We start from the raw sequence: 21080 nt of genomic DNA on the forward strand, positions 1-21080 counted from the left end.
TGAAGGATCTGGGAGCTGCTCGGAAGATTCTAGGGATGGAGATCATTAGAGACAAAGAGAGAAGAAAAATTTTCTTGTCACAGAGAAGCTACACTCAGAAGGTCTTGGCGAGGTTTGGCATGTCTTCATCTAAGTCTATTGATACCCCCAGTGTTGCCAATATCCATCTCACTGCCATGTTCTCTCCATAGTCAGAAGAAGAGAAGGAGTATATGTCACGAGTCCCTTATGCCAGTGCCGTAGGGAGTTTGATGTATGCTATGGTCTGCGCAAGGCCAGATTTAGCACATGCAGTCAGTGTAGTGAGCAGATTCATGGGAAAACCAGGGAGAGAACATTGGCAGGTTGTGAAGAGAATTTTCCGGTACCTTAGAGTACATCTGACGTTGGTCTCATTTATAGAGGTGATACTCAGTGCTTGGTTACTGGCTATTTTGATTCTGACTATGCTGGAGATGTTGACACAAGAAGATCGATGACTGGCTATGTGTTTACCCTTGGAGGATCTGTCGTTAGTTGGAAGGCAACTTTGCAACCTACAGTGACTTTGTCTGCTACGGAAGCGGAGTACATGGCCTTGACAGAGGCTGCAAAAGAAGGGATTTGGCTAAAAGGGCTGGTTAGTGATCTTGGTCTGCATCATGATCAGGCTACGGTGTATTGTGACAGTTTGAGCGCAATTTGTCTAGCCAAGGATCAAGTCCATCATGAGAGAACCAAGCATATTGACGTGAGGTATCATTTTCTGAGAAGTGAGAGGAGAATCAAGGTGAAGAAAGTAGGAACTGCTGATAATCCTGCTGATATGTTCACAAAGCTGGTTCCACAGAGCAAGTTTCAACATTGTTTGGACTTACTCAACATCAGAAGCCGTTAATTGCCCTGCGGGGCAATTCTGAGGAAGAGGGGGAGGCCTGGCACTATCATAGTGCATCTGAAGAATCTGTTTGGGGAATTCAAGTCAAGGTGGAGATTTGTTGAATGCCTTGAATCGGACCAGTTACAACAGAAAGAACGGGGGTCTGTCAATTCTGTATTTTGGGCCCAAGCCTGTTAGGGCGTAGCTTATCACTATATATAGACGCTATGGCAAACCCTATTCTATAATTCTGTTCTTGCCTCTCCATAATAAAACTGCTCCCCCTCTTCCCCGTGGACGTAGCCAATTTATTGGTGAACCACGTAAATCTGTTGTCTTATTTTTCGCGTTTATATTTTCTCATATTATCTCGAATTCCGCATAATAGATCAAGTATAATATCTGTTCATATCAGTATAATATGTTAACTCTGTTTTTGAGGGGATGTCCATACATTAGCTTGCTATTGTGATTCGGGACCTTCAAGCGTCCTTTGTCATTGCACTATTGTAAATTTAATTGTAAAGATTACTTTACATTCTCATTTATCAATTTTTTGGGAACTATAGAAGGTCATTCTCAAAATATTCAATTTGTGTTATTAACTGACAAATCTTTAAAGATTCATGAAAAATAATTTGTGTTTCTTAAACATTTGTTCACAACAAAGGAATATGAGGGAAAGGTCCATCACGGTAGCTTTCTATCACGACATTTAAACGTCGCCTAGGTTTTGCATTAATTATAAAACCTTTATTTCAATTGTTAGTTGAAGGAGTCTCTTCGAGATCTAGGACAAAGATATAAGTACTTAGGATTTTCGTGAAGTTATTATTAACTAATCTTTAACATTTTTGGACCAAGTTGATACATTGTGGTGGAAAATGTTATGTCAACAAATTAAAATTTACATTTCTTGTTTTCTATCCTTAGGTAAACTTGTTCTATCCAGAAGACTTTGTAAGCCATCTGTCTAATTGATACTTGGCAAATTTCAGCGACATTGTTGAAACTATTTAGCAGCCAACAAAACGTAAATTGTTTGATTCACTACTCTTTGATCAATGGAATTATAGATGATTAATGGAATTGAATTAGTAATATATAAAATCGGAGAAGATGGTTACTAGTTAGTATTAGAAACTCTTCTAGTCCCATACCGACTAGAATGATAGATTTTATGTAACAAGTAACATATAAAATAGTGCGGCATATCATATGGAAAACCATACCTTTCTCGGCCTTTTGACCAAGATCAAGTGTAGTATCTGTTCTTATCATTTTGATATCTGATATGTGAGTCATCGATTCACACGATATTAACTCTATTTTTAAGGGGGAGGTTCACCATGGTAGCTTGATATTGGGGCCTTCATGAATGGCCTTGGTGTTGCACTACTGCCTCGGCCTGGCTCATTTTACCAATTCTAGTTCTAAAAACCTTTGATTTCATAGCAGTACATAATTTTGGGCAGTTTTATACATAAGAGCTCTCTATGCCATTCCAAGTTGCACATTTTAATTAAAATCATATACGAACTAATATTAGCTATAACTTATAAAATCTTGAGAGTTAGACTAACGTTTCAACCTAGCATTTGACACCTTTTTTTTCCAGTAAGATGTACTGTACTACTACTGAATATAATGGTGACCTAAAACGTGTAATACTAGTGAGTTCAATCTCCCATCTTGTAATCTCTAACGACATTTAAAATATTAGTGGAAAAAGAGTGTTGGATTTTGAAAAGGTGTGAATGGAAAAAGAAGAGTTGCGACTTTTATGAAGAGTTGTGACTTTTATGAAATGTTGCGACTTTTATGAAAAGTTGTGACTTTTATGAAAAATTGTGACTTTTATGGAAAGTTGTGACTTTTATGAAAGGTGACGACCTTTCTGAAAGATTGTGACTTTTCCAAAGGTTTGTGACCTTTCCGGTAAGGCACAATAAGAACCTTTTCGCACTACCCTTTGTTTTCTATAAATTGAGGGATTTCCTCTCATTTTAATATAGAATTCATGGACTTCTTCTTCAACTACTAAATCTAGTATTCTAAGTGTACTTTACTGCCGTTGAGTGGTTCGCTGACACCGAGTTTTTGGTATCTATACTCTGGTGATTGAGATCATTTTACCCTGGGAGGTAATATTCCAAATCAAACCTCGGATACTAGAGGGGAATAATTTCCTTAAGGGGACACTGTGAATTCAGTGGACTTGATATTTTTCCTATTAAAAATTTTCCAGATTCTGGTATGTGTTTTACAAACTTTAGATTTGTGAATTAATTTCAGTTCTTCTATTCTTTTGTTCTTCACTGGTTCATTAAACTTGGTAACTTCGTGTTTCTGCAAAGTTTGTTGGAATCAGTAAGATTCTTTAGACACATATTAACAACAATTCTTCTTTAAAAAAGATTATTTCGTATATTTTTTTAAAAAATCTATTTCTGATTCTAGTTTCGCTACTAGTTTTAATTTTCTAGTTGTGAAAATGTTCTTAAACTTTGTTTTCTTACAAAGATGTTCAATGTTTTGTTCTAAGTATGTTTGGAATACAAGATGAACAACAATCTTAATGAAATTATTATACTGTTAGTGTTTTTTTTGTATTCTACTGATTGAGAGAATATGATCATTGAAGTAGAAGATAAATGCATTACTTCTCCATAATTCGTTGCTTTGTTTTAGCAAAGTCGAAGTGAGAATGTAACAAAAATTTTTTTATGGTATTCCGTTTAAAGATCACCAGGTAACCTTCTTATTAAATTATCTAAGGAGGAAAATAGTTTCTAAGAGTAATCATGTTTGATTTTTTATTTTTTTTTATTATGTGTATCTTTGGAAAAAGATTTGCAAACCATATGTTGTGGAATGAATTTTACTTCGCAGAAATTATTGCTTTTAAAATTCTTTAGTTTGCAAAAATGAGAGATGCATATTTTTGTTTGATAAAATAGTATGTCAAATTGTTATAGTTGGAAGACTATTTGATAAGAAAAACATTTCTACGTGATAAAGAATATGTGTTATTCTCTTTGGAGAAAAAAAAGATTTTTGTAGTTTTGTACTCAATGAGAAATGTTAGTGTGTCTGATTTTTGTAGACTAAAAACTTTTGTGGTTTTATACTCTGGATAAATTGGACTCTGTAATTAGTTTGAAGAACATGAAAACTTCACATAATAAGTCAGTGTTGTACTGTTAATTTTCTATAAACTTCAATGTAACATAGAAATAAATTGTACAATTTTGTTTTGTCCTTATTGTTAATATTTAAAATACTAAGTGACATGTCTATTTATGATAGAGGAAAAATATCAGTGACTTAGAATTTGTGATTTTGTGTCTCTATGGAATGAACTTTGACATTGTGTAAATATTGTCAAAGAGAATTGCAGCACTATAATTCTTTCGTAGAATAATATTTTCAACATTAAAATATGTGGAAAAACTATTTTCAAATACTTAAAAAATATTTTTGAGATCACATTTGAAATGTGGGGGTTATTTGCTTGTGATTAGACTTGGTGTCTAATTTAACTTTGGAACAAGAGATATGAAATTCAATGATACTTTTGTATTATGTTATACCCACAAAATTCTTGGAGAATATTTGATATTGTGGTTGTTGAGTTTCTCTATTAATAGTATATAGTGTGACTAGTATGAAACATCCAAATTATATATATACTTGTTCAAAATAATTGTGTTCTTTTATGAAAAAAAAATCACTTAAAATGTTGTGATATTTCATGAAAAGATATGTCTATTATAATAAAATTATTTGCATAGACATGATTTGTTATGTTTTTGTAAAAATAACAGTTGGACTATATTGTCTTTATTGACCCCGATGAAACTTTGTTTATAGGTAGTTCTATAACAATCACATTGAAAGTTATGGAAATGTACTTCTGAAAAGGATATTTGACAATCTAAACAATGTTTGTATCACACAAAATTGTAAGAAATAGGAACAAAATATTAGTGAGGAAAAAGCTACCTCGCGAATAGCTTTTCAAACTCAATGTTTTTATTTGTTCTTACTTGCTTGAGTCAATGTTTGTGATATGAACACTTGGGGCATGTCAATTACAAAATCTTGTAAGAAAAACTAATCAACTTAGAAGTTTTGCCTAACTTCGAGTGCAATAAATAAAAATGTCAAGTTTTTGTGGAATCTATGTATGTTGAGCATTCTTATAAATCCGTTGAAAGGAATTCTAATCCCTTAGAATTGGTTCACACTGACATTTATGATATGAAGTTAACACCATCTCATGGTGGGAAAAAGTATTTGTTACTTTTATTGAGAATTGCATTAGAAATGACTATATCTATTTGCTAAATGGTAAGGGTGAAGCAATAGAAATGTCTAGACAATGTAATATCGAAGTTGAAAATCAGTGTGAAAAAATATATAAGAAGTGATAAGAATGGAGTGTATAAATCTCATTGTGCAGAAATATGTTTGGAAAGTGAAATATTAAACTACTGTCATATTCACCTCAATCTAATGAAAAACCGAACATTGAACGAAATGATGGATGCATTATTTATAAGTTCGGGTTTACACAAAACTTGTGTGGAGGAAATATCCTTACCGCAAAAGGGATCAACAAAAATTTTTGTCCTTTTAGAAAGAAAGCGATTTTTTTATCAGAATACAATCTTTTCCATATGAGAAATGGAAAGAAAGGAAATCCAACTTGAAATATTTCAAAGTGTGGGGGTAACTAGTCAAAGTCCAAAATCCTATTCCTAAAAGAATTAAAATAGGACCTATGACTGTGGACTGTAGAATTAGACTTGAGTAGTCTAGAGAAGGGTCTAAAAGACCTAGGAAATGAAAATGATAATGTACTTAATAAAGAAATTCAGAGGTTTAGTAGAATGTTAAAGGACATTTACTTCCTTCGAATATGATTTTGTAATATTTTCTGTGTCTTCTGTAGACTCATCCTTTGGAAAGATGGTGTCAATAAACAATATTGAAAGTTAATTTATCTTCTTCAATAAAATAAACATTTGAGTTCAAAATGAATCTTTAGAAGGAAAAATAACAGTTGATGGAACTGTTGAAAAATATAAAGCAAGACTTTGTGTCAAAGGCTTTAGAAAAAAATAAGATTTTGATCTTGTCGATATATATACTTGTTAGTAATTAGAATTACATCCATTCGAATGCAAAAATTATTACTGTGGTATATGACCTCCAAATTCATCAAATGAATGTGAAAAAAACTTTCTTAAATATAGAATTGGAGGAAGAAATTTACATGGAACAACCCGAGAGTTTTGTGGTAACTGGTAAATAAAAGAAAGTATGTGAACTTGTTAATTCACATTATGGAAGCACCAAAACAATGACATAATTCAATCAAACCATGTCGGCAAATGGATTGAAGAATGATGGAAGTTATAAATGTGTTCACATTAAAATCATAAGGTCATTGTTTGTTTGTATATTGGTGATATGTTGATCATCAATAGAGATACAAATGACATAAATGCTACTAAATGTATGCTATAAAGCAAGTGGAATGAAAATTATTGGAGTTGCTAATGTGATCTTAGATATAAGAATTCATGGAACTCCATAATGTTTAGCATTTTCACGGTCTCATTGCATTGAAAAGGTACTTAACTATTTCAAATATTTAAATGTCAATATTGTCAAGTGTCCAATAAATGTGAGCTTTGCATTTCAAAAGAGTGAAAACAAAAGTGACTCACAATTGGATTGTGCTAGATTTTTGGGAAGCATGATGTATATCATATAGTTTGTGCGATCAGATATAGCATTTGCTATTTTAAACTGAGTCTGTTCACAAATGATCCCAAATAAATTCATTAGATGACAATGAATAGAGTTTTGGAGTATTTAAAATAATACTTAAAACTATGTCTTGCATTGTAACAATATTCAACAATATTGAAAGATATAGTGATGCAAATTGAATCATCGAAAGAATGAAGTAAAAATTCACGAGTGGATATGTATTTACTATTGGTAGAGGAGCAGTCTCTTAGAAATATTTCAAAAGAGACATGTATTGCTAGCTCTACAATGATCTTTGAGCTAGGTGCTCTAGATAAGGTCGGTGAATAAGTTAAAAGACTCCGAAATTTCTTAATAGATATTCTATTTTGGCCCAAACCATTGACATTAGTATGCATACACTTTCACAGTCAAGATGCAATAGTTAGGGCATGGAGCATGACGTATAACGGAAAGTCTCGTCATATACGACATAGACATGATACTGTTAGAAAACTACTCTCTAGTGGAATTATCAAAATTGACTATGTAAAGTAAAAGGATAATGTGTCGGATCCACTTACAAAAAGGCCTAAATAGAGAGAAAGTTAAAAGATCATCTAAGGGAATGAATTTAGGACAAGTCATCATGGCGGTAACTCTATCTAGCAGACTGGAGATCCCAAGAGCTAGATTCAAGGAGAAAAACAAAGTTGTGAATGATGGTTCGGCATTGTCAATAAACTCAATCCATTCTCATGATGAAGACAATGCTCAGGGACAAGGATACAACATTAAGGCTTGTTAATGAGTTAATAAAGCTTAATGGTTTTAATGATTTGCTAAGTTTGGCAGAGTTGACCAAATAGTGTATCTACGCGATAACATGGTTAGAAATCACCTATGTGAGTGTGAAGTGTAAGCCGCTTCAAAGAAGATGATTGTCAAAAGCCCATCTCTCTATACACTCATTAAACCAGGAGGAGTTCATGGCTAAAATGAACACAACCGTAAGAACCATAAATGGTAAAGGGTTAATTGTGTGACATATGGTTGTTGTGAACACCTAATTTTTTACCAAAATATAAAGATTTCGCACCAATTTTTTTTAAAAAAAGTTATATTTAAAATAAATAAAAATAAATAAATTGTGTAAATTACTTTAGTAATAAAAAATTATGAATTTATGGTATTTGTTTTAAATCTTCAACTTTTAATTAGTTTAAAAATAATGGTAGAAGAAAAAAAAAAGAGTCCTAAATATTCAAATCACATTCCCCTTATCCTAATTATTCCCAACTTCCTAACTTATTTTACTAAAAAATCTCATCCCATTTATTTTTTTTCTCTCTCTCTTTGGATGTTTCTTTTGAAATTTTACACATTTTTTTATTATTATATTTATTCTGTTAATTTTCTATTATTATTATTTATTTTATATCCTTATCTCAAACCCAATTTTCTCAACTAATTTTCAAATTAAATCATAATCCCACTCTATTACATTCCTTTTAATTAGCACCAAACTCTCACCCAAAAAATATTATGTAACCCACTTTCAGTTGAAATTGAAAAATACAGAGAAAGGTGTAAAAAGAGAGAGAGGGGACAGAGGATACATAGAGAAATACAGATACAGAGAGAAATATATAGAGCAAACACAAAGAGAAGAAAAGTGTGAGAGTTAGAGTTTTTTTTGTCGTGGTTCCAAATTCGTGGCTCAAATCAGTAGATCATAGAAGTTATTTTTCGTGATATCTATCTTCGCAGCGAGGTAATTATAAACTCTCGCATTATTTAAATGTAATGTTGTATGAAAATTTGAATCTAATAATATGAAGTTCTTTAAAAAGTATGTTATTATTATGCAATATCAATATGTGATGCATTTTAAGATTTTTTTACTTTCTTTTTCTCGATCTGAAAAACGAAAAAAAATGTTTCTTGCTAACAAAAATAATATAAAATAAAAGATGTGTCATACATTTTTTTTGCATTATTATTAGTGTCTGTTATTTTTTTTAGATGCAATTTATATTAGGATTTCTTTTGTGATATTTAATAGCTAATGTTTTTCTGGAGCCTAATTTTCACTAAAAGATAATTAAAAAATTTTATAAACGTGTTAGATTAGGATGTAAACTAAAATTTTTAATTGATTAAGTAATTTAAAAAACTTATGTGTAATATATTTCAATTTTTTTAACACGTTATTTGAATTAAAAATTCTCTTTAAAATAAGTATAAGATGGTTATCTAATTCGAATTATTAAAAAGTTTATCATTGAATAAATATGTAAATATTAATCAGAGTCATAACTAAAATTATAAATAATGAGAGAGAATAAAAAAAACAAGAAAGTATAAAACTAAAAAAAACAGCTAAACAAAAAGGAAAAACAACAGAATTTTTTTTTTTAAAAAAGAAAAAAGGTGAAAAATAAAAAAATTAAAAAACAAAATAAAGAGAAGCAGAATAAAAAAATAATATAAAACATAATATTGATAAAATCAAAACGTGAAAAAAAATATTAAAAAAAACGTGTAAAAGAAAAAAAATGAAAAGAAAAGAAAAGAAGGAGAAATAAAAAATAAAAAGAATGAAAAAAAAGAACGTCAAAAAGAGTAACAAAAATTATATAAAAAAAAAAGGAGAAGAAGACAAATTTTATAAAATAACAATACAATAAAAAAGTTAATAAAATAGAAAGTTAAAAAAAATAAAAAAAAATGAAAGGAAAATAGAACTAAAATAATAATAATAAAGTTAACAGTAAGTTTTTTAAAAATAAAGTAAAAAAAAAAAAATAAAGAATGAGTTTAAAAGAATGTCAACCAAAATTAAAAATTATTACTTTATTATAAAAAATTAAAAAAACTACAAAAAAAATACCAAAGATGATAATAATAAAAAAGAACGTGCAGCATTAAAAAAAATTAAATTTTTTCCTTGTAAAACTAATAGTAAATCTCTTAAAATTTTACCTCTTATTTAAAAAAGTAACTAAAAAAAGTTTATCCTAAAATTACTCAAACACTAAAACCTCTTTCGTATATTGTAACGACTTGTTTAGTCGTTTTGAGCAGCAGACTTCAATTCTGGAAAAACTGGCAGAAGCGACGGACCCCACGACGGACCGTCATGGGCACAACGGACCGTCGCAGGGTCTCGTTTCAAAACACTTAGAAAATCTGAAATTGGGTACTGAAAATCGACTCTCTGAACTTTGTAACGAAATGGCAGGACGGACCGTCACAGACCCTTCAGAGAAATTGAGTCTCTGAAGTCTGTGACGGAGCAGCAAGACGGACCGTCGCAGCAAGACGGACCGTCGCAGGCGCGACGGGCCGTCACAGGCGCGACGGGCCGTCACAGGCGCGACGGGCCGTCACAGACTGCGTTATCCCAGTCTGGGTCGAATTTCTTTATACGTTTTAAGGGACGTTTTGGACTATTCCTACTTTAATTATAAAGTTAGAGGGTTAATGTTAATAAGTCTAATTACTTGGGGGTTAAAAGAGGTGACCTTAAGTTAATTAGTGGATTATTATTGCCATCTTTTGTTCTTAATTATATACTAATTAGGGTAAAAGAAAGAGGGTTTGAATAAAGAAAATAGTAAGAACAAAGAGAAGGAAGAGAAACGATAGAGAGAGGATCGAACGAGAGGAAAAACACAAAGCTTGGGAAATTGCTTGCTTGATCACGAATCTTCGGTGGAGGTAGGTTATGGTTATTTTATGCTATTCGTAGTAAACTCTTAATAGCGAATGATATGTATTGGTAGTATTGTAAACCCTTCTATATGCTTAATTGTATGCTTGCATGAATGTGATTATGTAATTGTGATATAATAAGCATGATGAAGCTATTGAATCCTAAATCTTGAAAAGAAACCCTAATCTACTTTGTTAATGATGATGTCTTGGTATAAAAGAAGGCTTGATGAACGAAAGTAGTGAGAATAGGGGATCGGGTGCCACGTTCCGGTACCAGGATAGTATATGAGGATCGGGTGCCACGTTCAGGTACCAGGATAGTATATGAGGATCAGGTGCCACGTTCCGGTATTATATGAGGATCGGGTGCCACGTTCCGGTACCAGGATAGTATATGAGGATCGGAGTGTCACGTTCCAACACCAGGATAGAATATGGATCGGGTGTCACGTTCCGACACCAGGATAGTATATGGATCGGGTGCCACGTTCCGGTACCAGGATAGAATGAGGATCGGAGTGTCACGTTCCGACACCAGGATAGTATATTGAGGAGCGGAGTGTCACGTACCGACACGAGGGGAATAAAGATAATGAATCTTGAAAGATGATGATATATTCAAATCTAATGAACCTAATTCCCAAATGAGTATGATGAGGAGGCATGAGTCCTCATTGATGTGCTTGGTGTTGTAACCAAGGGTTATGGTAACTGTAAATGCTGCATGCTAAGGATATTAGTTGATTTTTTGATATTGCTTAATATATACTGTTTTCTATTTTGAGTTGGCCGATGATATTTACTCAGTACCCGTGTTTTGTACTGTCCCCTACTTTTATGTTTTCCTCTTGTTTATTTGTGGAGTGCAGCAAACGTGCCGTCGTCTTCAACTCAACAGTAATTCTAGCCAGTCTTCGTCACACCAGATCTTCAGGGTGAGCTAATGCTTCTAGCTTGGGCTGGATCTTCTTCTTCAAGTCTTGATGCCTTGAACTTCCGGCATGGACTAGCTTTTATTTGTTTTAGCTTCTTAGAATACTCTTAGTTTAGTAATTTGATCATAGATATTTTTGTGATGATGACTTCCAGATTTTGGGGATAATAATAGTTATTGATTTTATTAATGAGTTTAAGTCTTCCGCATTACTTTCTATTGATATCATATTGAAATATTAAGGTTTAGATTGGTTGGTTCGCTCACATAGGAGGGTAAGTGTGGGGATTTGGGTCGTGACAAACTTGGTATCAGAGCATTAGGTTCGTTGGTCTCATCACACAAGAACAAGTCTAGTAGAGTCTTAAGGAACGGTAGGGGGACGCCTTTACTTTTCTTTGAGAGGCTATAAGACTTTAGGAAAATTCCATTCTTTCTTTCTTTCTTTCGTGCTACTACTTGAATCCAATTGGTATCTAGGTGATACAAATTGGTATCTGACCATCTTCACTCTCTTTCGCAGATGGTTAGAACTAGAGAAACGACTAAGCCAACACCAACACCAGCACCGGCAGGACAGGGTGCGTCTGAGCCAGCCACTGGGGCTGTAGCTCGAGGAAGAGCAGCGGCAAGAGGCCGTGGTAGAGTCGTGGGAGGACGTCCTCTAGGGGAAGAGGACGAGCACCTAGCCCATCTGATACTAGGGCAGTGACTCCTCCACCGACTGAGGAAGTAATAAGAGAAGGGGAGGATGGGGAAAATGAACAAGTGCAATGAGGAATTTCCACCCCTACCTACCCCAGAGATGATCAATCAGGTTCTCGCTTATCTTAGTGGGTTGTCTGATCAGGGTCAGGACTCTCCAGTGTTTTCTGCACCAACACCTCCGGTTTCAGAGGTACAACATGCCGCCACTATGGCTCCTCGTATGGATGCCTCATTGGACATAGGAACGTTTCCACGTCTGACTACTGGGCCTACAATGACAAATGATCAGCATGAACTTTTCAGTAAGTTTTTGAAATTAAAACCTCCAGTCTTCAAGGGTGCTGAATCTGAGGATGCTTACGATTTTCTGGTTGACTGTCATGAGCTACTACACAAGATGGGTATAGTAGAACGGTTTGGTGTTGAGTTCGTGAGTTATCATTTTCAAGGGAACGCCAAAATATGGTGGCGGTCGCATGTTGAGTGTCAACCAACAGAGGCACCACCTATGACTTGGGCCTCATTCTCTAACTTATTTATGGAGAAGTATATCCCCCGGACATTGAGGGATAGGAAAAGGGATGAGTTCTTGAGCCTAGAGTAAGGAAGGATGTTGGTCAATGCATATGAGGCTAAGTTTCGTGCACTATCCAGATATGCCACTCAACTTTGTTTCAGTCCACAAGAGCGGATTCGTCGTTTTGTGAAGGGGTTGAGGTCAGAGTTGCGGATTTCAGCCTTACAGGTAGCGGCTACGGCAAAATCCTTCCAAGAAGTGGTAGATTTCGTGGTAGAGCTGGAAGGAGTGAAGCCAGATGACTTCACCATGGCAACTACATCAAAAAGGTTTCGAAATGGAGGTGAGTTTAACGGTTATTACTCTAGAGGACAGGGTTCACGAGGTTACTCAGTCCGACCAATTCAGTCTTCACTACCGACTGTAGTTGGGGGTCCACCTCAGACCGGTCAACACTTCTCTGAGAGACCTATGCTTGAACCCAGAGAGTGTTATGGATGTGGGGAGGTCGGACACATTAAGAGATATTGTCCAAAACAGAGTTACAGACCTCCAAATGTTAGAGGTAGAGGTGGTTATGGAAAAGGTCGTCTCTCTGGAGGACGCGGTGGTCGAAGTATGGTGGTCACCAAAACGGTCGGGGTGATGGGCAAACTGGAGCCTCTTCATCACAACATGGTAGGGGCAACGGACAAACAAACGAAAGGGCCCATTGTTACGCTTTCCCCGGGCGGTCAGAAGCGGAGACATCAGATGCTGTCATCATAGGTAATCATTCGGTTTGTGATTGCATGGCTTCTGTATTGTTTGATCCTGGATCCACATTTTCTTATGTATCTTCTTCATTTGCTAATGGCCTAAATTTACCTTGTGAATTACTTGACATACCTATTCGTGTTTCTACTCCGGTGGGTGAGTCTGTGAAAGTTGAAAAAGTATATAGGTCTTGTTTGGTGAATTTTGTGGGGAGCAACACTTATGTAGATTTAGTTATCTTAGAAATGGTTGACTTTGATGTAATTCTGGGTAGGACTTGGCTTTCTCCGAATTTTGCGATCTTGGATTGTAATGCTAAAACGGTGACGTTAGCCAAGCCTGGGACAGATCCATTAGTTTGGGAGGGTGACTACACTTCCAATCCGGTGCATATCATCTCCTTTCTTCGTGCTAAGAAAATGGTTAGTAAAAGGTGTTTAGCTTTCTTGGCACATCTCAAGGATGACACTACCCAAGTACCTTCGATTGAGTCGGTTTCGGTGGTCCGTGAGTTTCTGGATGTGTTCCCTGCAGATCTTCCTGGTATGCCACCAGATAGGGATATTGACTTCTGTATTGATCTTGAACCGGGTACTCGCCCCATTTCTATACCCCCTTATAGAATGGCCCCCGCGGAGTTAAGGGAGTTAAAAGTCCAACTTCAAGAGTTGTTGAGCAAAGGCTTCATTAGACCAAGTGCATCTCCTTGGGGTGCTCCAGTTTTGTTTGTGAAGAAGAAGGATGTGACTTTTCGGATGTGCATAGACTACCGACAGTTGAACAAGGTAACCATAAAGAACAAGTATCCTCTTCCTCGCATTGATGACTTGTTCGATCAGTTACAAGGTGCTTGTGTCTTCTCTAAGATTGACTTGAGATCCGGTTATCATCAATTGAAAATACGGGCAATGGATGTGCCAAAGACTGCTTTTAGAACCAGGTATGGGCATTACGAATTTGTAGTGATGTCTTTTGGTCTTACGAATGCCCCTGCTGCTTTCATAAGCGTGATGAACGGCATTTTTAAGCCATATCTGGATCTCTTTGTGATCGTATTCATTGATGATATATTGGTATACTCAAAGAGCAAGAAGGAACATGAATAGCATTTGAGAAGGGTATTGGAAATGTTAAGGGAGAAAAAGCTTTATGCCAAGTTCTCTAAGTGTGAGTTTTGGCTAGATGCAGTGTCCTTCTTGGGGCACGTGGTTTCTAAGGATGGAGTGATGGTGGATCCTTATAAGATTGAGACAGTGAAGAATCGGGTAAGACCTACTAATGTGTCAGAAATAAGGAGCTTTGTTGGGTTAGCTAGCTACTACCGCCGATTTGTCAAGGGATTCTCTTCTATTGCTTCCCAACTGAAGAACTTGACTAAGCAAAATGTCCCATTCGTATGGTCGGATGAGTGTGAGGAAAGCTTTCAGAAGCTCAAGACTCTGTTGACTACCGCACCAATTCTCACCTTGCCAGTGGAGGGTAAGAATTTCATTGTTTATTGTGATGCATCCTATTCTGGTTTGGGTGCAGTGCTAATGCAAGAGAAGAATGTGATTGCTTATGCTTCAAGGCAATTAAAAGTGCATGAACGTAACTATCCAACTCATGATTTGGAATTGGCTGCGGTAGTGTTTGCATTAAAGCAATGGAGACACTATTTATATGGGGTTAAGTGTGAAGTCTATACGGATCATCGTAGCCTACAGTATGTCTTTACTCAGAAAGATTTGAACTTGAGACAGAGGAGATGGATGGAACTACTGAAGGACTACAACATCACTATTTTGTATCATCCGGGGAAGGCGAATGTTGTAGCGGATGCTTTAAGTAGAAAGGCGGGAAGCATGGGAAGTCTAGCTCATTTGAAAGTTTCTAGACGCCCATTGGCTAGAGAAGTTCAGATTCTGGCTAACGACCTTATGAGATTAGAAGTAAATGAGAAGGGAGGATTGTTGGCTTGTGTGGAGGCAAGATCTTCCTTCCTTGACAAGATTAAGGGAAAGCAGTTTAATGATGAAAAATTGATCCGGATTCGAGATAAAGTGTTGCGAGGAGAGGCTAAGGAAGCACAAATCGATGAGGAAGGTGTTTTGAGGATCAAGGGAAGGGTATGCGTACCCCGCGTCAATGATTTGATCAACACTATTCTGACAGAGGCTCATAGTTCAAGGTATTCGATACATCCGGGTGCAACCAAGATGTACCGTGACCTAAAGCAACACTTTTGGTGGAGTAGAATGAAGCGTGATATTGTGAACTTTATTGCCAAATGTCCAAACTGTCAACAAGTAAAGTATGAACACCAGAGACCCGGAGGAACACTTCAGAGAATGCCCATTCCTGAATGGAAGTGGGAGAGAATTGCAATGGATTTTGTAGTTGGCCTTCCAAAGACAATGAGTAAGTATGAATCTATTTGGGTGATTGTTGATAGGTTAACTAAGTCTGCTCATTTTATTCCGGTTAAGGTGACTTACAATGCCGAGAAGTTAGCCAAGATCTATATCTCAGAAATCGTTCGATTGCATGGGGTTCCACTCTCCATTATATCAGATAGAGGTACGCAGTTTACTTCTAAGTTTTGGAAAACACTGCATGCGGAATTGGGTACTAGGTTGGACCTTAGTACCGCGTTCCATCCTCAGACCGATGGTCAATGTGAGAGAACGATTCAAGTGTTGGAGGATATGCTTCGCGCATGTGTGATAGAGTTTGGTGGTCATTGTGATAGCTTCTTACCCTTAGCGGAATTTTCATACAATAATAGCTATCACTCAAGCATTGATATGGCTCCATTTGAAGCATTGTATGGTAGGATATGTAGGTCCCCCATTAGTTGGTTTAATGCATTCGAGGTTAGACCTTGGGGTACTGATCTTTTGAGGGATTCGATAGAGAAAGTGAAATCTATTCAAGAAAAGCTTCTAGCGGCTCAAAGTAGACAGAAGGAGTATGCAAATCGGAAGGTTAGAGACTTGGAGTTTATGGAGGGAGAACAAGTCTTGCTGAAGGTTTCGCCCATGAAAGGGGTGATGCGGTTTGGTAAAAGGGGTAAGCTAAGTCCAAGGTATATTGGACCATTTGAAGTACTTAAGCGAGTAGGGGAGGTGGCTTATGAGTTAGCCTTGCCTCCAGGGCTGTCCGGAGTACATCCGGTATTTCATGTGTCGATGTTGAAAAGATACCATGGGGATGTAAACTACAATATCCATTGGGATTCAGTTCTGCTTGACGAGAATTTGTCTTATGAGGAGGAACCTGTTGTCATTCTAGATAGGAAAATTCGCAAGTTGAGATCAAGGGAGATTGCATCCATCAAGGTGTAATGGAAGAATCGGCCGGTTGAAGAAGCAACTTGGGAGAAGGAGGTCGATATGCGAGAAAGATACCCACACCTGTTTACAGATTCAGGTACTCCTTTTCGCCCTTGTTTTCCTTCTTGTGATCGTTCGGGGACGAACGATGGGTAAATTGGTATCTATTGTAACGACCTGTTTAGTCGTTTTGAGCAGCAGACTTCAATTCTGGAAAAACTGGCAGAAGCGACGGACCCCACGACGGACCGTCATGGGCACAACGGACCGTCGCAGGGTCTCGTTTCAAAACACTTAGAAAATCTAAAATTGGGTACTGAAAATCGACTCTCTGAACTTCGTAACGAAATGGAAGGACAGACCGTCACAGGTGTGACGGACCGTCACAGACCCTTCAGAGAAATTAAGTCTCTGAAGTCTGTGACGGAGTAGCAGGACGGACCGTCGCATGCGCGACGGGCCGTCACAGAATGCGTAATCCCAGTCTGGGTCGGATTTCTTTATACGTTTTAAGGGACGTTTTGGACTATTCCTACTTTAATTATAAAGTTAGAGGGTTAATGTTAATAAGTCTAATTACTTGGGGGTTAAAAGAGGTAACCTTAAGTTAATTAGTGGGTTATTATTGCCATCTTTTATTCTTAATTATATACTAATTAGGGTAAAAGAAAGAGGGTTTGAATAAAGAAAATAGAAAGAACAAAGAGAAGGAAGAGAAACGATAGAGAGAGGATCGAACGAGAGGAAAACACAAAGCTTGGGAAATTGCTTGCTTGATCACGAATCTTTGGTGGAGGTAGGTTATGGTTATTTTATGCTCTTCGTAGTAAACTCTTAATAGCAAATGATATGTATTGGTAGTATTGTAAACCCTTCTATATGCTTAATTGTATGCTTGCATGAATGTGATTATGTAATTGTGATATAATAAGCATGATGAAACTATTGAATCCTAAATCTTGAAAAGAAACCCTAATCTACTTTGTTAATGATGATCCTTGGTATAAAAGAAGGCTTGATGAACGAAAGTAGTGAGATTAGGGGATCGGGTGCCACGTTCCGGTACCAGGATAGTATATAAGGATCGGGTGCCACGTTCTGATAGTATATGAGGATCGGGTGCCACGTTCTGGTACCAGGATAGTATATGAGGATCGGAGTGTCACGTTCCGACACTAGGATAGAATATGGATCGGGTGTCACGTTCCGACACCAAGATAGTATATGGATCGGGTGCCACGTTCCGATACCAGGATAGAATGAGGATCAGAGTGTCACGTTCCAACACCAGGATAGTATATTGAGGAGCGGAGTGTCACGTACCGACACGAGGGGAATAAAGATAATGAATCTTGAAAGATGATAATATATTCAAATCTAATGAACCTAATTCCCAAATGAGTATGATGAGGAGGCGTGAGTCCTCATTGATGTGCTTGGTGTTGTAACCAAGGGTTATGGTAACTGTAAATGCTGCATGCTAAGGATATTAGTTGATTTTATGATATTGCTTAATATATACTGTTTTCTATTTTGAGTTGGCCGATGATATCTACTCAATACCCGTGTTTTGTACTAACCCCTACTTTTAAGTTTTCCTCTTGTTTATTTGTGGAGTGCAGCAAACGTGCCGTCGTCTTCAACTCAACAGTAATTCTACCCAGTCTTCTTCACACCGGATTTTCAGGGTGAGCTAATGCTTCTAGCTTGGACTGGATCTTCTTCTTCAAGTCTTGATGCCTTGAACTTTCGGCATGGACTAGCTTTTATTTGTTTTAGCTTCTTAGAATACTCTTAGTTTAGTAATTTGATCATAGATGTTCTTGTGATGATGACTTCCATATTTTGGGGATAATAATAGTTATTGATTTTATTAATGAGTTTAAGTCTTCCGCATTACTTTCTGTTGATATTATATTGAAATGTTAAGGTTTAGATTGGTTGGTTCGCTCACATAGGAGGGTAAGTGTGGGTGCCAGTCGCGGCCCGGATTTTGGTCGTGACATATATAAATTCTACATTCAAAATATTAGATATTTAAAAATAAATGGACATACCCTGAAAAAAAAAGATCATTTCAAATAAATTAGTCACTTTCAAATAAGTTAAACAATAAATTTGGGTAAATAAAAATTTATTATTAAGTTTAAAAAATATAATATCCAAAATTAAGTCAAGTCATATCAAAGTTAATAAAGCGACCATGCTAAAACCACGAGATTCGAGGGGTGCCTAACACCTTCCCCTCGGTCAACAGAATTTCTTTCCCGAATATCTAGTTTGCAGATCAATAAAAAATAAAGTCAAATTTCCTTTTGATTAGGAATTTAAATAAGGTGACTTGGAACACCAAAGCTCAATTCCAAGTGGCGACTATGAATAATAATTATCCCTTTTCAAAATGTCACTATGATTGGAAAAACTCTTTTTCTTTCGAAACAAATAAAAAATCAAAATATCGAGAGAGAAAAAAAGGGGCGTGACAGATGGCGACTCCACTGGGGACAATCAGAATTCGAGCTTATAATATTGATTGTGTATGACTATTACTTATTTATTTACGTTTTTGGATATTATATTTATTGTCTTAATGTTATAATTGTATATTTATTTTTATTTTAATATTATTTGAACAATATATAAATTATTTTCTTGCACACAACTATGAGTATTCATTCATATAATTATGAGAATTGCGACTGCGCACCCCAATTTTGTAATGATAGCCAGTGGATCTTCAGTCCATGGTGAAGGATGTATAGTCACACCATTTTAGGATGGGGAGCACCCATGCACAAAGCCGGAAAGCGCTGCTACCGGTACGTTGCTACTCCCTGACTCGAGTTGTCCGCTCGTTTTACAGCTAGTCTGAATACATTTCTCCATCAAGTTTAACGTTAGTAGAACTGAAATCAGATATGGTTATCATCACTAGATTTCAATTATTTGAATCATTTATATTTGACTTAATGAGACTCGACATATAATCAAATTCATTTGGGATAAATACCCTAATTTTGTTTAGTAACCTAAATTATTCCATATGCTATACAAAGATGTATCTATAAAAACCAAATCTATGGTAACCAATAAAATGTAAGAGAATTTTTTTTCTAAACAAAAATCACAATGGAAGAAAAAGTTCTTCTTTTATTATGTATAGTTTACAAAAAGAAACTTGAAAAGTTTTTATATCACCCTAAGTGAAGAATATAGTTGCATTTGTTAATAAATTTTTTAAGCAACTGTTTAATTTGAATGAATTACGCACACCTAATTCTCACCTTGATGAGATACGTAGAAAACCTTCCTTGGGTTCGGTGATCCTTATTTAAAAATTATAAAATTTAAAAAATATCTTAATTATTATTTAATAATTTAAAAAAGAAATAATATATGTATATATAAAAAAGGGAATTTGTCCTTAAGAAAAAACATATTTTTACTTATATTTTGGAACTATGTTAGACCTGATTCTTGTTTTAAAAAGATACGTAGGCAACCTTATCGTGAGGTTCGGTCCAACCGAGAAAAAAAAATCTAAAAATTCTAGTCACAAAAACTGGACAAAAAAATAGTTTTTTTTTCTTTGACTTGGTTGGTAACAACATGCTTAGGATTATGCATAAGAAAAAAAAAGTGTTTAACTATTTGGTAAGACATATCAACTTTGTTGTGAACTATAGACTTCTATTGACATCTCTCAATACATTTAAGTCATACTTGAGAAATTATCTTGTTTAAAGCTATTGATAAAATAAATTTGACCTCATTGTTTCAAATGCATTGTGTGGTGAGCTTTACGACGTAAAATTCAAAGTCATGATTTTGCTGATCTAGAACTTGGCCCGAATGTTGGTTGAGACAAAATTTTGAGCAACATTTAACTTGAGAAAGGATTATAGGCTTTCTTTGAATCGATTGTGCCTTTCAAGCCTACCGAATGACATTTATCTACAGAACTCTCATTTCGACCCTGAAAGCTTTTTATTTGAATAACCATATCTTAGCATATACCTTTTGAGTGTAAAAATGCACTAATCCCTTTATCTCACCTCCTTGAGCGCACTATGAAATATCTATATAACATCAAAGACCTAAGTTGGGTAACAAAGTGAAAAAAATCAAATATGTCCAAAAAAAAGATAGAATGAAAACTGAAAAAAAAAAATCTCCAACAAAAAGGAGAGAAGATAAAAAAAATGAAGAGAAATAAAATGAAAAAGACCTTACAAGAAAATAAAGGTCAAATGCAAAAACGAAAAAGTATCAAAAGCATCGTGCGAATTCTAAGGAGGAAATAGTCACTTTATCTCAAATGAATATCCTACCTTTCCTAAGACTACATTACAAGCCAATGACAAGTCCTATTTGATCTCATTTTAGTGGATGCTTACATGAGGGCCAAGCATATGGTATCTTAATCTCATGCATTGAATATCTTTATGAGTGGGAGTGACTTTCAAAAATGTCCTACGATCTAAATTATTATATTGTGTGAAGTAGGAC

At 35.5% G+C, this 21080-nt stretch overlaps 1 non-coding gene across 1 annotated transcript; it reads left to right on the forward strand.

Moving 5' to 3' along the window:
• The first annotated feature begins 2087 nt into the window (after positions 1 to 2087).
• Positions 2088 to 2281, forward strand: LOC112940208 (U2 spliceosomal RNA). The gene has a single exon (XR_003244165.1). It is a non-coding gene; the product is annotated as a U2 spliceosomal RNA (small nuclear RNA).
• Positions 2282 to 21080: the final 18799 nt, after the last annotated feature.

This window comes from Solanum lycopersicum, chromosome 10 (assembly GCF_036512215.1).
Source record: "Solanum lycopersicum chromosome 10, SLM_r2.1".
Classification (NCBI taxonomy): Eukaryota; Viridiplantae; Streptophyta; class Magnoliopsida; order Solanales; family Solanaceae; genus Solanum; species Solanum lycopersicum.